A 13,716-nucleotide genomic window follows, 5' to 3' on the forward strand; every position below is an offset into this window, starting at 1 on the left:
TCACACTGCCAAGTTAGAGCAAGCACCTTGGATGGTGGAGTAGGGGAGCGAAGACTTGGACCTTGTAATGCACTATCAGTACAAGGAGAATCGGTATAGATGCTCCGTTTACGTTGCTGCATAGGACCACCATCATCTCCTTCCTTACTCTTTTCCTTCCTCTTTCTTGATTTTGCCTTGTCAAGTCAAACCCATAAGAAAAGGAATAAAATTTTCTCTTCAGAACTCATTGGTGCATGATACTGATGAACACTACTTTCATGTTAGGCAGCCGCATGATAGGAGGATGTAATATGTATGAAAAACTGGACGGCGTGACATATTGACATGTATGATGTATAAAGTATAAACTAAGCACAAGGTGCTTGAACTTGTTAGAATCAATGCTAGCTAGAAACCATATGAAAGATGAAACCAATATCACTCTGCCAAATTAAAAGGGTGCCCTAACAAATGTATTTGACCAAATTAGAAGCAATACATGGCAACAAGCTAGAAATAATATGCAATATGCAACGAATAAAGGTGACTCGTCGTAAGTGATTGATGCAGGATACAGAAGAGAGGTAGTTTCACGTAAGAACAAGGTTAACACATAGATGTAGTGTGTACCAAAAATAGGAAGGCATGTCATATTCACAGGTATAGTGTGTAAAACTAAGCAGATGCAATTTACCCTAATTAGAAGCATTACAAGCTAGACACCGTATGCAACATGCAACCACATATCACACTGCGAAGTTAGAGCAAGCACCTGTGATGGTGGTGTAGGGGAAGTGCGGTCTTCAAGTACATAGCTACGTTCAATATCTTCATTTAGGCTTGCTGTTTCTTGAGAATCATGTGGAGAGGATGAAATTGCATTCTTTATAAGAGTAGTGCGTCTCATATTAACCCACGCGCGTGACTGTCTCATCATAATCGATAGATGCAGGATACACAAGAACAGTAGTTTGATGTAAGAACATGGTGTGATAGGCAGATGCAGTATGTACCAAAACAGGAAGGCGTGTCATATTCACATGTATAACGTGTAAGCTAAGGAGATGCAATTTAACAAATTAGGAGCAATACAAGATAGGCACCTATGCAACATGCAACCAGATATCACACTACCATGTTAGAGCAAGCACCTTGGGTTGTGGAGTAGGGGAGATGAGATTTGAAACTAGCACTGCAGTACGAGTAGCAGGAGAATCTGCAGAGATCATCTGTTTCAGTTGCTCCAGAGGACCACCATCATTCCGTGCCTTCGTCCTTTCAGATTTTGCCTTGTCAAGTAAACACACAAGAAAAAGGAATGAAATTCGCACTTCCAAATTCGTTGATGCATGATACTAACGAACACAACTTTTATGTATGGCAACCACATCGTAGGAGGATGGAATATGTATGAAAAATGCTAAGCAGAAGGCATTTCAACAAATTGGAAGCAATGCAATCTAGACAACATATGAAAGATCCAACCAAAATCACTCTACCAAGTTAGATGTGTCTCATTATAAGTGGCACTTCAACAAATTAGAGGCAATACATGTTTGAAATGATATGCAAGATGCAACCAATATTACACTGTCAACTTGAAGGTGTTTCGTCAGAAGTGATTGATGAGGGATACACAAGAAAAGTAGTTTGATGTAAGAACATGGTTAATAGAAAGACGTAGTGTGTACCAAAAACAGGAAGGCATGTCATATTCACAGGTATAATGTGTTAACTAAGCAGATGTAATTTACCCTAATTAGAAGCATTACAAGGTAGACACCATATGCAACATGCAACCACATATCACACTGCCAAGTAAGAGCAAGCACCTGCGATGGTGGTGTGGGGGAATTGCGGTGATCAACTAGAGAGCTACATTGACTATCTTCATTAGGCTTGCTGTTTCTTGAGAATCATGTGGGGAGGATGACACTGCACTCTTTAAACGAGTGGGGCATCTCACAGTAACCCACCCGGGTGACTGTCTCATCATAAGTGATTGACGAGGGATACAAAAGAGCATTAGTTTGATGTACGAACATGGTTAATAGACATATGTAGTATGTATCAAAAACAGGAAGGCATGTCATTATCAAAGGTATAATGTGTAAAGTAAGCAGATGCAATTTAACCAAATTGGAAGCAATACAAGCTAGACACCATATGCAACATGCAACCATGTTTGATAGCGTGAAGTTAAAGCAAGCACCTGGGATGGTTGTGGCAATTGAGATCATCAACTGCAGAGCTAAGTTTACTGTCTCTAACTGCTGACACTGCACCCATTAGAGCACTGAAACACTTAGTGCTTATCTTCGAATTACACTAGAGCGACTTCTGTCTTTTCTTTTCTGCATTCATCAACACCGCGTCAGAGTCTGAAATACCCATGCATAAAAAAAGAATAGTGTGAGTATGGGTGAAGTGTGTGCACAATTAGTACAGTGTAAAGATAGCAGATAGCAGGTCGGTGAGAAATAAATGACGGGAGACATATGACAGCTCTACAACATGCATGTCACACTAAATTACTACAGGATTCTATAAAAATAACAGTCGACTGAAAACAAATAGGTCAATCCATTTTTACACCGTCCGATGTACAAAGAACGGGCATATCGCCTTCATCTACCTCTAGCCAGTTAGTGTTGACGATCTTCCTCAAAACGCCAGCGACCATCGGCCGAGTATTCCTCCCCTGCCTGCGCCCTCCCCTCGACCTCACCGCACCGCCGTGCTTGGCATCCCCGACCATCCATTCAAGCCCCGCCGACCTCCAGATCGGGCGCAAGCAGCTCCTGCACCCCACACCCCTATGATAGACACCGATGCGCCGCTTCCCCGGGGAACATGCGGACTAGGTGCTCCGCGCGCCTAAGCGGGTGCTGCTCCTTTTAATTGCGGTTTGACTGACCCTGAATTGAAATCCAGGTAGCCTACTGACCTCTAGGAAGGTGAAATAGTAAAGGGAGGAAACCTTGTGCATTTAGTATCACGAAGAAGATGTAGTAAGAAGCATTCAACTAGTTTGTTTTGTGGGATGAATACGGTGTGAGCAGAGACATAAGATTTGCACGAATAAGGGAAGAATAGTACCTCTTTCTGCTGGCAGTGCTGTGTCCTCCTTCTGTTTTTCCAACGATCTTCTTGTGGTTCGCTGGAAACGAGAAGTTGTGGAGGACGGTGGAGCCTTGGACGAACCCATGGCCAAGTTGTTGAGTGTGGTGCGGTGGCCGTCTATCGGTGGCGGGGAACCAGATCCGAGGCGGTGAACGACGGTGTAGCGGGAACAGCTCCGGTGCGTTGGACGGTTGCGACAGTGGAGCGGTAGCAGTGAGGCGCGGGACGGCGTGGTCGGAGTGGTTTTGGTACGGCGCATGTCGGCGTCGGTGTCGTGGAGGCAGCTCTACCTCGACTTCAGCTGCTAAGTCCTCGAGGGCGTTGCGGATGCGGTTGCATTGGACAACGACGTCGGGGTACCGGCTCCGGCGTCATGGAGGAGGGCGGCGGTGGATTGGCCGCTATGGGGTGGAGGACGGCAGAGGCTGGGGTTTCGCGGCTGGTGGAGAGGGCATTTTGGCGCCCATAGAGTATGAATGGGGAAACAGAGGGAGGCGGGGAACTAAGGGGGAACAATGTTTCGGTTTGAGACGCGCTTGTTTGAAATTTGGGGAAAGTTACAAACTTTGCCCCCATCTAAAATTTCGGACATATTGCGGGTTGGGGGTAGGACAGTAATCTCAGGTGTCCCAAATGTGGGCGGTATAGATTTCGGCCGAGCGCATGGGTGTTTAGGCGCCCACGGCGTATGAATGCTTCTCGGAGGCGGTTGAGACTGGCGTCTTGGTGAAGTTACAAACCTACCCCGGTTTAGGCCTTTGGACATCAGGCTGATAGGCTACATGGGCCAGAGTCAGGACAGTAATTTCCTACCACCAAACATTAGTCTCGCGCGGTTTCGGGTGACCACAGGCCTATTTGGCGCTTCGTTCAATATTTGGGAGCAGAAGCATTAACGTTTTCGGTTCTCTTTAATTGAATTTTTAGGATTTGTCAAACTTCACAAATCTTTACTCTTGAAAATCCTAAAGCTACGATTATTTTGGAATGGTGGGGGTACATTTGAATATACATTGTACACGAGTATATATTAAAAAATATGCAACTTACCTCAGTTCATGCATGGTTCCAGATATAATCTCCTTGGTTGCAAAAAAAAGTTAGATACACTACAAAAAAAGACACTTCTATGAAGATAATTGTGACAAAACCCAGTATCATCATAGATGTGGTGGGCTCCTACTTCTATGACAAAAAATCATGACAGAAAATGGGCTTTTCGTCCTGGGCGGGCCGGAGACGCAGCTGCATGACATTCTTTGGGCCGTCCATGACGGAAAAAACCGTGGTATAAGCGAGGGCGAGGAAAATTTCGGGGCCGAGCGATGCGTGTTTCTCTCGTACACGTACGCGTGTGTGTGCGAGGCATTGGCTCTAACTGAACCCTGTTGGGTTTCGTAGTAATTTCAAAAAATTTCCTACGCACACGCAAGATCATGTGATGCATAGCAACGAGGGGGAGAGTATTGTCGACGTACCCAACGCAGACCGACTGCGGAAGCGATGACACGATGTAGAGGAAGTAGTCGTACGTCTTCACGATCCAACCGATCAAGCACCGAAACTACGGCACCTCCGAGTTCGATCACACGTTCAGCTCGATGACGATCCCCGTACTCCGATCCAGCAAAGTGTCGGGGAAGAGTTCCGTCAGCATGACGGCGTGGTGACGATCTTGATGAACTACAGCAGCAGGGCTTCGCCTAAACTCCGCTACAGTATTATCGAGGTATATGGTGGCAGGGGGCACCGCACACGGCTAAGGAATAGATCACGTGGATCAACTTGTGTCTTCAAGGGTGCCTCTACCTTAGTATATAAAGGAGCCAAGGGGGGAGGGGGGCGCCGGCCAAGGGAGAGGGCGCAGGAGGAGTCCTACTCCTTCCGGGAGTAGGACTCCCCCCCCCCCAATCCTATTCCAACTAGGATTCCCCAAGGGGGGAAAGAGGGAGAGGGGTGGCCGGCCACCTCTCCTAGTCCTAATAGGACTAGGGGAGGGGGGAGGTGCGCATCCCCCTTGTGCTGCCCCTTTCTCCTTTCCACTAAGGCCCATGAAGGCCCATATGGCTCCCGGGGGGTTCCGGTAACCTCCCGGTAACCCGGTAAAATCCCGGTTTCACCCGGAACACTTCCGATGTCCAAACATAGGCTTCCAATATATCAATCTTTACGTCTCGACCATTTCGAGACTCCTCGTCATGTCCGTGATCACATCAGGGACTCCGAACAACCTTCGGTACATCAAAATGCATAAACTCATAATGTAACTGTCATCGTAACCTTAAGCGTGCGGACCCTACGGGTTCGAGAACAATGTAGACATGACCGATACACGTCTCCGGTCAATAACCAATAGCGGGACCTGGATGCCCATATTGGCTCCTACATATTCTACGAAGATCTTTATCGGTCAGACCGCATAACAACATACGTTGTTCCCTTTGTCATCGGTATGTTACTTGCCCGAGATTCGATCGTTGGTATCCAATACCTAGTTCAATCTCGTTACCGGCAAGTCTCTTTACTCGTTCCGTAATACATCATCTCACAACTAACATATTAGTTGTAATGCTTGCAAGACTTATGTGATGTGTATTACCGAGAGGGCCCAGAGATACCTCTCCGATAATCGGAGTGACAAATCCTAATCTCGAAATACGCCAACCCAACATCTACCTTTGGAGACACCTGTGATGCTCCTTTATAATCACCCAGTTACGTTGTGACGTTTGGTAGCACCCAAAGTGTTCCTCCGGTAAACGGGAGTTGCATAATCTCATAGTCATAGGAACATGTATAAGTCATGAAGAAAGCAATAGCAACATACTAAACGATCGGGTGCTAAGCTAATGGAATGGGTCATGTCAATCAGATCATTCGACTAATGATGTGACCTCGTTAATCAAATAACAACTCTTTGTCTATGGTTAGGAAACATAACCATCTTTGATTAACGAGCTAGTCAAGTAGAGGCATACTAGTGACACTTTGTTTGTCTATGTATTCACACATGTATTATGTTTCCGGTTAATACAATTCTAGCATGAATAATAAACATTTATCATGATTATAAGGAAATAAATAATAACTTTATTATTGCCTCTAGGGCATATTTCCTTCAGTCTCCCACTTGCACTAGAGTCAATAATCTAGTTCACATCGCCATGTGATTTAACAGCAATAGTTCACATCACCATGTGATTAACACCCATAGTTCACATCGATATGTGATCAACACCAAAAGGGTTTACTAGATTCAGTAATCTAGTTCACATCGCTATGTGATTAACACCCAAGGAGTACTAAGGTGTGATCATGTTTTGCTTGTGAGAGAATCTTAGTCAACGGGTCTGTCACATTCAGATCCGTAAGTATTTTGCAAATATTTATGTCAACAATGCTCTGCACGGAGCTACTCTAGCTAATTGCTCCCACTTTCAATATGTATCCAGATTGAGACTTAGAATCATCTGGATCAGTGTCAAAAACTTGCATCGACGTAACCGTTTACGACGAACCCTTTTGTCACATCCATAATCGAGAAACATATTCTTATTTTACTAAGGATAATTCTGACCGCTGTCCAGTGATCTACTCCTAGATCACTATTGTACTCCCTTGCCAAATCAGTGCAGGGTATAAAATAGATCTGGTATACAGCATGACATACTTTATAGAACCTATGGCCAAGGCATAGGGAATGACTTTCATTCTCTTTGTATCTTCTGCCGTGGTCGTGCTTTGAGTCTTACTCAACTTCACACCTTGTAACACAGGCAAGAAACCTTTTCTTTGACTGTTCCATTTTGAACTACTTCAAAATCTTGTCAAGGTATGTACTCATTGAAAAAAAAACTTATCAAGCGTCTTGACCTATCTCTATAGATCTTGAAGCTCAATATGTAAGCAGCTTCACCGAAGTCTTTCTTTGAAAAACTCCTTTCAAACACTCCTTTTATGCTTTACAGAATAATTCTACATTGTTTCTGATCAACAATATGTCATTCACATATACTTATCAGAAATGCTATAGTGCTCCCACTCACTTTCTCGTAAATACAGGCTTCACCGCAAGTCTGTGTAAAACTATATGCTTTGATCAACTCATCAAAGCGTATATTCCAACTCCGAGATGCTTGCACCAGTCCATAGATGGATCGCTGGAGCTTGCATATTTTGTTAGCACTTTTAGGATTGACAAAACCTTCTAGTTGCATCGTATACAACTCTTCTTTAGTAAAGCCATTAAGGAATGCAGTTTTGTTTATCCATTTACCAGATTTCATAAAATGCGGCAATTGCTAACATGATTCGGACAGACTTAAGCATAGATATGAGTGAGAAAATCTCATCGTAGTCAACACCTTGAACTTGTCGAAAACCTTTTGCGACAATTCTAGCTTTGTACATAGTAACACTACTATCAGTGTCCGTCTTCCTCTTGAAGATCCATTTATTTTCTATGGCTTGCCGATCATCGGGCAAGTCAACCAAAGTCCATACTTTGTTCTCATACATGGATCATATCTCAGATTTCATGGCTTCAAGCCACTTTGCGGAATCTGGGCTCACCATCGCTTCTTCATAGTTCGCAAGTTCGTCATGGTCTAGTAACATGACTTCCAAAACAGGATTACCGTACCACTCTGGCGCGGATTTCACTCTGGTTTACCTACGAGATTCAGTAGTAACTTGATCTGAAGTTACATGATCATCATCATTAGCTTCCTCACTAATTGGTGTAGTAGTCACAAGAACATAATTTTTGTGATGAACTACTTTCCAATAAGGGAGAAGGTACAATTACCTTATCAAGTTTTCTACTTTCCTCCCACTCACTTCTTTCGAGAGAAACTCCTTCTCTAGAAAGTTTCTGAATTTAGCAACAAAAGTCTTGCCTTCGGATCTGTGATAGAAGGTGTATCCAATAGTTTCTTTTGGATATCCTATGAAGACACATTTCTCCGATTTGGGTTTGAGCTTTATCAGGTTGAAACTTTTTCACATAAGCATCACAACCCCAAACTTTAAGAAACGACAACTTTGGTTTCTTGCCAAACCACAGTTCATAAGGCGTCATCTCAACGGATTTTGATGGTGCCCTATTTAACGTGAATGCAGCTGTCTCTAATGCATAACCTCAAAACGATAGTGGTATATCGGTAAGATACATCATAGATTGCACTATATCCAATAAAGTACGGTTATGACATTCGGACACACCATTACATTGTGGTGTTCCAGGTGGCATGAGTAGTGAAACTATTTCACATTGTCTTTAACTGAAGGCCAAACTCGTAACTCAAATACTCTTCTCTACGATCAGATCGTAGAAACTTTATTTTCTTGTTACGATGATTTTTCACTTCACTCTGAAATTCTTTGAACTTTTCAAATGTTTCAGACTTATGTTTCATCAAGTAGATATACTCATATCTGCTCATATCATCTGTGAAGATCAGAAAATAATGATACTTGTCGCAAGCCTTGGACCACATACATCAGTATGTATGATTTCCAACAAATCTGTTGCTTGCTTCATTGTTCTGGAGAACGGTGTTTTATTCATCTTGCCCATAAGGCATGGTTCGCAAGCATCAAGTGATTCATAATCAAGTGATTCCAAAATCCCATCAGCATGGAGTTTCTTCATGCGCTTTACACCAATATGACCTAAACGGCAGTGCTACAAATAAGTTGCACTATCATTATTAACTTTGCATCTTTTGGTTTCAATATTATGATTATGTGTATCACTACGATCAAGATCCAACGAACTATTTTCATTGGGTGTGTAACCATATAAGGTTTTATTCATGTAAATAGAACAACAATTTATTCTCTTACTTAAATGAATAACCCTATTACAATAAACATGATCAAATCATATTCATGCTTAACGCAAACACCAAATAACACTTATTCAGGTTCAACACTAATCCCGAAAGTATAGGGAGTGTGCGATGATGATCATATCAATCTTGGAACCACTTCCAACACACATCGTCACTTCACCTTTAACTAGTCTCTGTTTATTCTGCAACTCCCGTTTCGAGTTACTAATCTTAGCAACTGAACTAGTATCAAATACTGAGGGGTTGCTATAAACACTAGTAAAGTACACATCAATAACATGTATATCAAATATACTTATGTTCACTTTGCCATCCTTCTTATCTGCCAATCACTTGGGGTAGTTCCGCTTCAAGTGACCAGTCCCTTTGCAGTAGAAGCACTTAGTCTTAGGCTTAGGATTAGACTTGGGCTTCTTCACTTAAGCAGCAACTTGCTTGCTGTTCTTCTTGAAGTTCCCTTTCTTCCCTCTGCCCTTTTCTTGAAACTAGTGGTCTTGTCTACCATCAACACTTGATGTTTTTCTTGATTTCTACCTTCGTCAATTTCCGCATTACGAAGAGCTTGGGAATCGTTTCCGTTATCCCTTGCATATCATAGTTCATCACGAAGTTCTACTAACTTGGTGATGGTGACTAGAGAATTCTGTCAATCACTATCTTATCTGGAAGATTAACTCCCACTTGATTCAAGCGATTGTAGTACCCAGACAATCTGAGCACATGCTCACTAGTTGAGCGATTCTCCTCCATCTTTTAGCTATAGAACTTGTTGGAGACTTCATATCTCTCAACTCGGGTATTTGCTTGAAATATTAACTTCAACTCCTGGAACATCTCATATGGTCCATGACGTTCAAAACGTTTTTGAAGTCCCGATTCTAAGCCGTTAAGCATGGTGCACTTAAACTATCAAGTAGTCATCATATGAGCTAGCCAAACGTTCATAACGTCTGCATCTGCTCCTGCAATAGGTCTGTCACTTAGCGGTGCATCAAGGACATAATTCTTCTATGCAGCAATGAGGATAGACCTCAGATCACGGATCCAATCCGCATCATTGCTACTAACATCTTTCAACACAATTTTCTCTAGGAACATATCAAAAATAAACACAGGGAAGCAACAACGCGAGCTATTGATCTACAACATAATTTGCAAAATACTACCAGGACTAAGTTCATGATAAAATTAAGTTCAATTAATCATATTACTTAAGAACTACCACTTAGATAGACATCCCTCTAATCCTCTAAGTGATCACGTGATCCAAATCAACTAAACCATGTCCGATCATCACGTGAGATGGAGTAGTTTTCAATGGTGAACATCGTTATGTTGATCATATCTACCATATGATTCACGCTCGACCTTTCGGTCTCCGTGTTCCGAGGCCATATCTGTATATGCTTGGCTCGTCAAGTATAACCTGAGTATTCCGCATGCGCAACTGTTTTGCACCCGTTGTATTTGAACGTAGAACCTATCACACCCGATCATCACGTGGTGTCTCAGCACGAAGAACTTTCGCAACGGTGCATACTCAGGGAGAACACTTCTTGATAATTTATTGAGAGATCATCTTATAATGCTACCGTCAATCAAAGCAAGATAAGATGCATAAAAAGATAAACATCACATGTAATCAATATAAGTGATATGATATGGCCATCATCATCTTGTGCCTGTGATCTCCATCTCCGAAGCACCGTCATGATCACCATCGTCACCAGCGTGACACCTTGATCTCCATCGTAGCATCGTTGTCGTCTCGCCAATCTTATGCTTCCACGACTATCACTACCATCTAGTAATAAAGTAAAGCATTACATCGCGATTGCATTGCATACAATAAAGCGACAACCATATGGCTCCTGCCAGTTGCTGATAACTCGGTTACAAAACATGATCATCTCATATAATAAAATTCAACATCATGCCTTGACCATATCACATCACAACATGCCCTGCAAAAACAAGTTAGACGTCCTCTACTTTGTTGTTGCATGTTTTACGTGGCTGCTACGGGCTTAAGTAAGAACCAATCTCACCTACGCATCAAAACCACAACGATAGTTTGTCAAATAGACTCCGTTTTAACCTTCGCAAGGACCGGGCGTAGCCATACTTGGTTCAACTGAAGTTGGAGAGACAGTCGCCCGCAAGCCATCTCTGTGCAAAGCACGTCGAGGGAACCGGTCTCGCGTAAGCGTACACGTAAGGTTGGTCCGGGTCGTCTCGTCCAACAATACCGCCGAACCAAAGTATGACATGCTGGTAGGCAGTATGACTTGTATCGTCCACAACTCACTTGTGTTCTACTCGTGCATATAACATCAACATAAATAACCTAGGCTCGGATGCCACTGTTGGGTTTCGTAGTAATTTCAAAAAATTTCCTACGCACACGCAAGATCATGTGATGCATAGCAACGAGGGGGAGAGTATTGTCTACGTACCCAACGCAGACCGACTGCGGAAGCGATGACACGACGTAGAGGAAGTAGTCGTATGTCTTCACGATCCAACCGATCAAGCACCGAAACTACGACACCTCCGAGTTCGATCACACGTTCAGCTCGATGACGATCCCCGTACTCCGATCCAGCAAAGTGTCGGGGAAGAGTTCCGTCAGCACGACGGCGTGGTGACGGTCTTGATGAACTACAGCAGCAGGGCTTCGCCTAAACTCCGCTACAGTATTATCGAGGTATATGGTGGCAGGGGGCACCGCACACGGCTAAGGAATAGATCACGTGGATCAACTTGTGTCTTCAAGGGTGCCTCTACCTCAGTATATAAAGGAGCCAAGGGGGCAGGGGGGCGCCCGCCAAGGGAGAGGGCGCAGGAGGAGTCCTACTCCTTCCGGGAGTAGGACTCCCCCCCCCCAATCCTATTCCAACTAGGATTCCCCAAGGGGGGAAAGAGGGAGACGGGTGGCCGGCCACCTCTCCTAGTCCTAATAGGACTAGGGGAGGGGGGAGGTGCGCAGCCCCCTTGTGCTGCCCCTTTCTCCTTTCCACTAAGGCCCATGAAGGCCCATATGGCTCCCGGGGGGTTCCGGTAACCTCCCGGTAACCCGGTAAAATCCCGGTTTCACCCGGAACACTTCCGATGTCCAAACATAGGCTTCCAATATATCAATCTTTACGTCTCGACCATTTCGAGACTCCTCGTCATGTCCGTGATCACATCCGGGACTCCTAACAACCTTCGGTACATCAAAATGCATAAACTCATAATGTAACTGTCATCGTAACCTTAAGCGTGCGGACCCTACGGGTTCGAGAACAATGTAGACATGACCGAGACACGTCTCCGGTCAATAACCAATAGCGGGACCTGGATGCCCATATTGGCTCCTACATATTCTACGAAGATCTTTATCGGTCAGACCGCATAACAACATACGTTGTTCCCTTTGTCATCGGTATGTTACTTGCCCGAGATTCGATCGTCGGTATCCAATACCTAGTTCAATCTCGTTACCGGCAAGTCTCTTTACTCGTTCCGTGATACATCATCTCACAACTAACATATTAGTTGTAATGCTTGCAAGGCTTATGTGATGTGTATTACCGAGAGGGCCCAGAGATACCTCTCTGACAATCGGAGTGACAAATCCTAATCTCGAAATACGCCAACCCAACATCTACCTTTGGAGACACCTGTAATGCTCCTTTATAATCACCCAGTTACGTTGTGACGTTTGGTAGCACCCAAAGTGTTCCTCCGGTAAACGGGAGTTGCATAATCTCATAGTCATAGGAACATGTATAAGTCATGAAGAAAGCAATAGCAACATACTAAACGATCGGGTGCTAAGCTAATGGAATGGGTCATATCAATCAGATCATTCGACTAATGATGTGACCTCGTTAATCAAATAACAACTCTTTGTCTATGGTTAGGAAACATAACCATCTTTGATTAACGAGCTAGTCATGTAGAGGCATACTAGTGACACTTTGTTTGTCTATGTATTCACACATGTATTATGTTTCCGGTTAATACAATTCTAGCATGAATAATAAACATTTATCATGATTATAAGGAAATAAATAATAACTTTATTATTGCCTCTAGGGTATATTTCCTTCAAACCCGAGCGAGGCGTTGGGCTCTAACTGAACCCGAGCGATTGCACTGCAGGCTATGTGTTACTGAACCGAGCGATCGATTCCTTCACTATTGCTGCTAACTGAAGCCGACCGATGCTGCTTCTCTGGATGAACAGTGAGCGCTGCGGGGGGGGGGGGGGGTTGGATGAACAGTGAGCGGTGGGAGTGGATGAACAGGACCCGCGGCGTTGCCTCTGGATGAACAGGACCCCGATCGATTGAGCCGGTTGGGGCTGGATGAACATGACCCCGTGGAGGGCTGGATGAATAGGACGACCCCGTGGAGGGCTGGATGAACAGTAGACGGTGGAGGGGTGGATGAACAGTAGCCCATGGAGGGGTGGTTGAACAGGAGCCCGTGGAGAGGGGTAGTTGAACAGTAGCCAGTGGAGTAGCGCGCGGTGGAGGCTGGATGAACAGGAGCCCGTGGATGAACAGTCGCTGGTGGAGGCTCGAGGAGGTCGACGGTGGATGAATAGTAGCCCGTGGAGGCTGGAGGAGGTCAACGGTGGAGATGAATAGTATCCCGTGGAGTCCCGTTTTGCGGTACGCCACACCCCTCCTAATGAACAGGACCCCCGTTTCGACCGTAGCGCTAAAACACAAGTCCATTTCGTCCGTTTTGCGGTACGCCACAC

Source organism: Triticum aestivum, chromosome 5B (assembly GCF_018294505.1).
Source record: "Triticum aestivum cultivar Chinese Spring chromosome 5B, IWGSC CS RefSeq v2.1, whole genome shotgun sequence".
Taxonomy (NCBI): Eukaryota; Viridiplantae; Streptophyta; class Magnoliopsida; order Poales; family Poaceae; genus Triticum; species Triticum aestivum.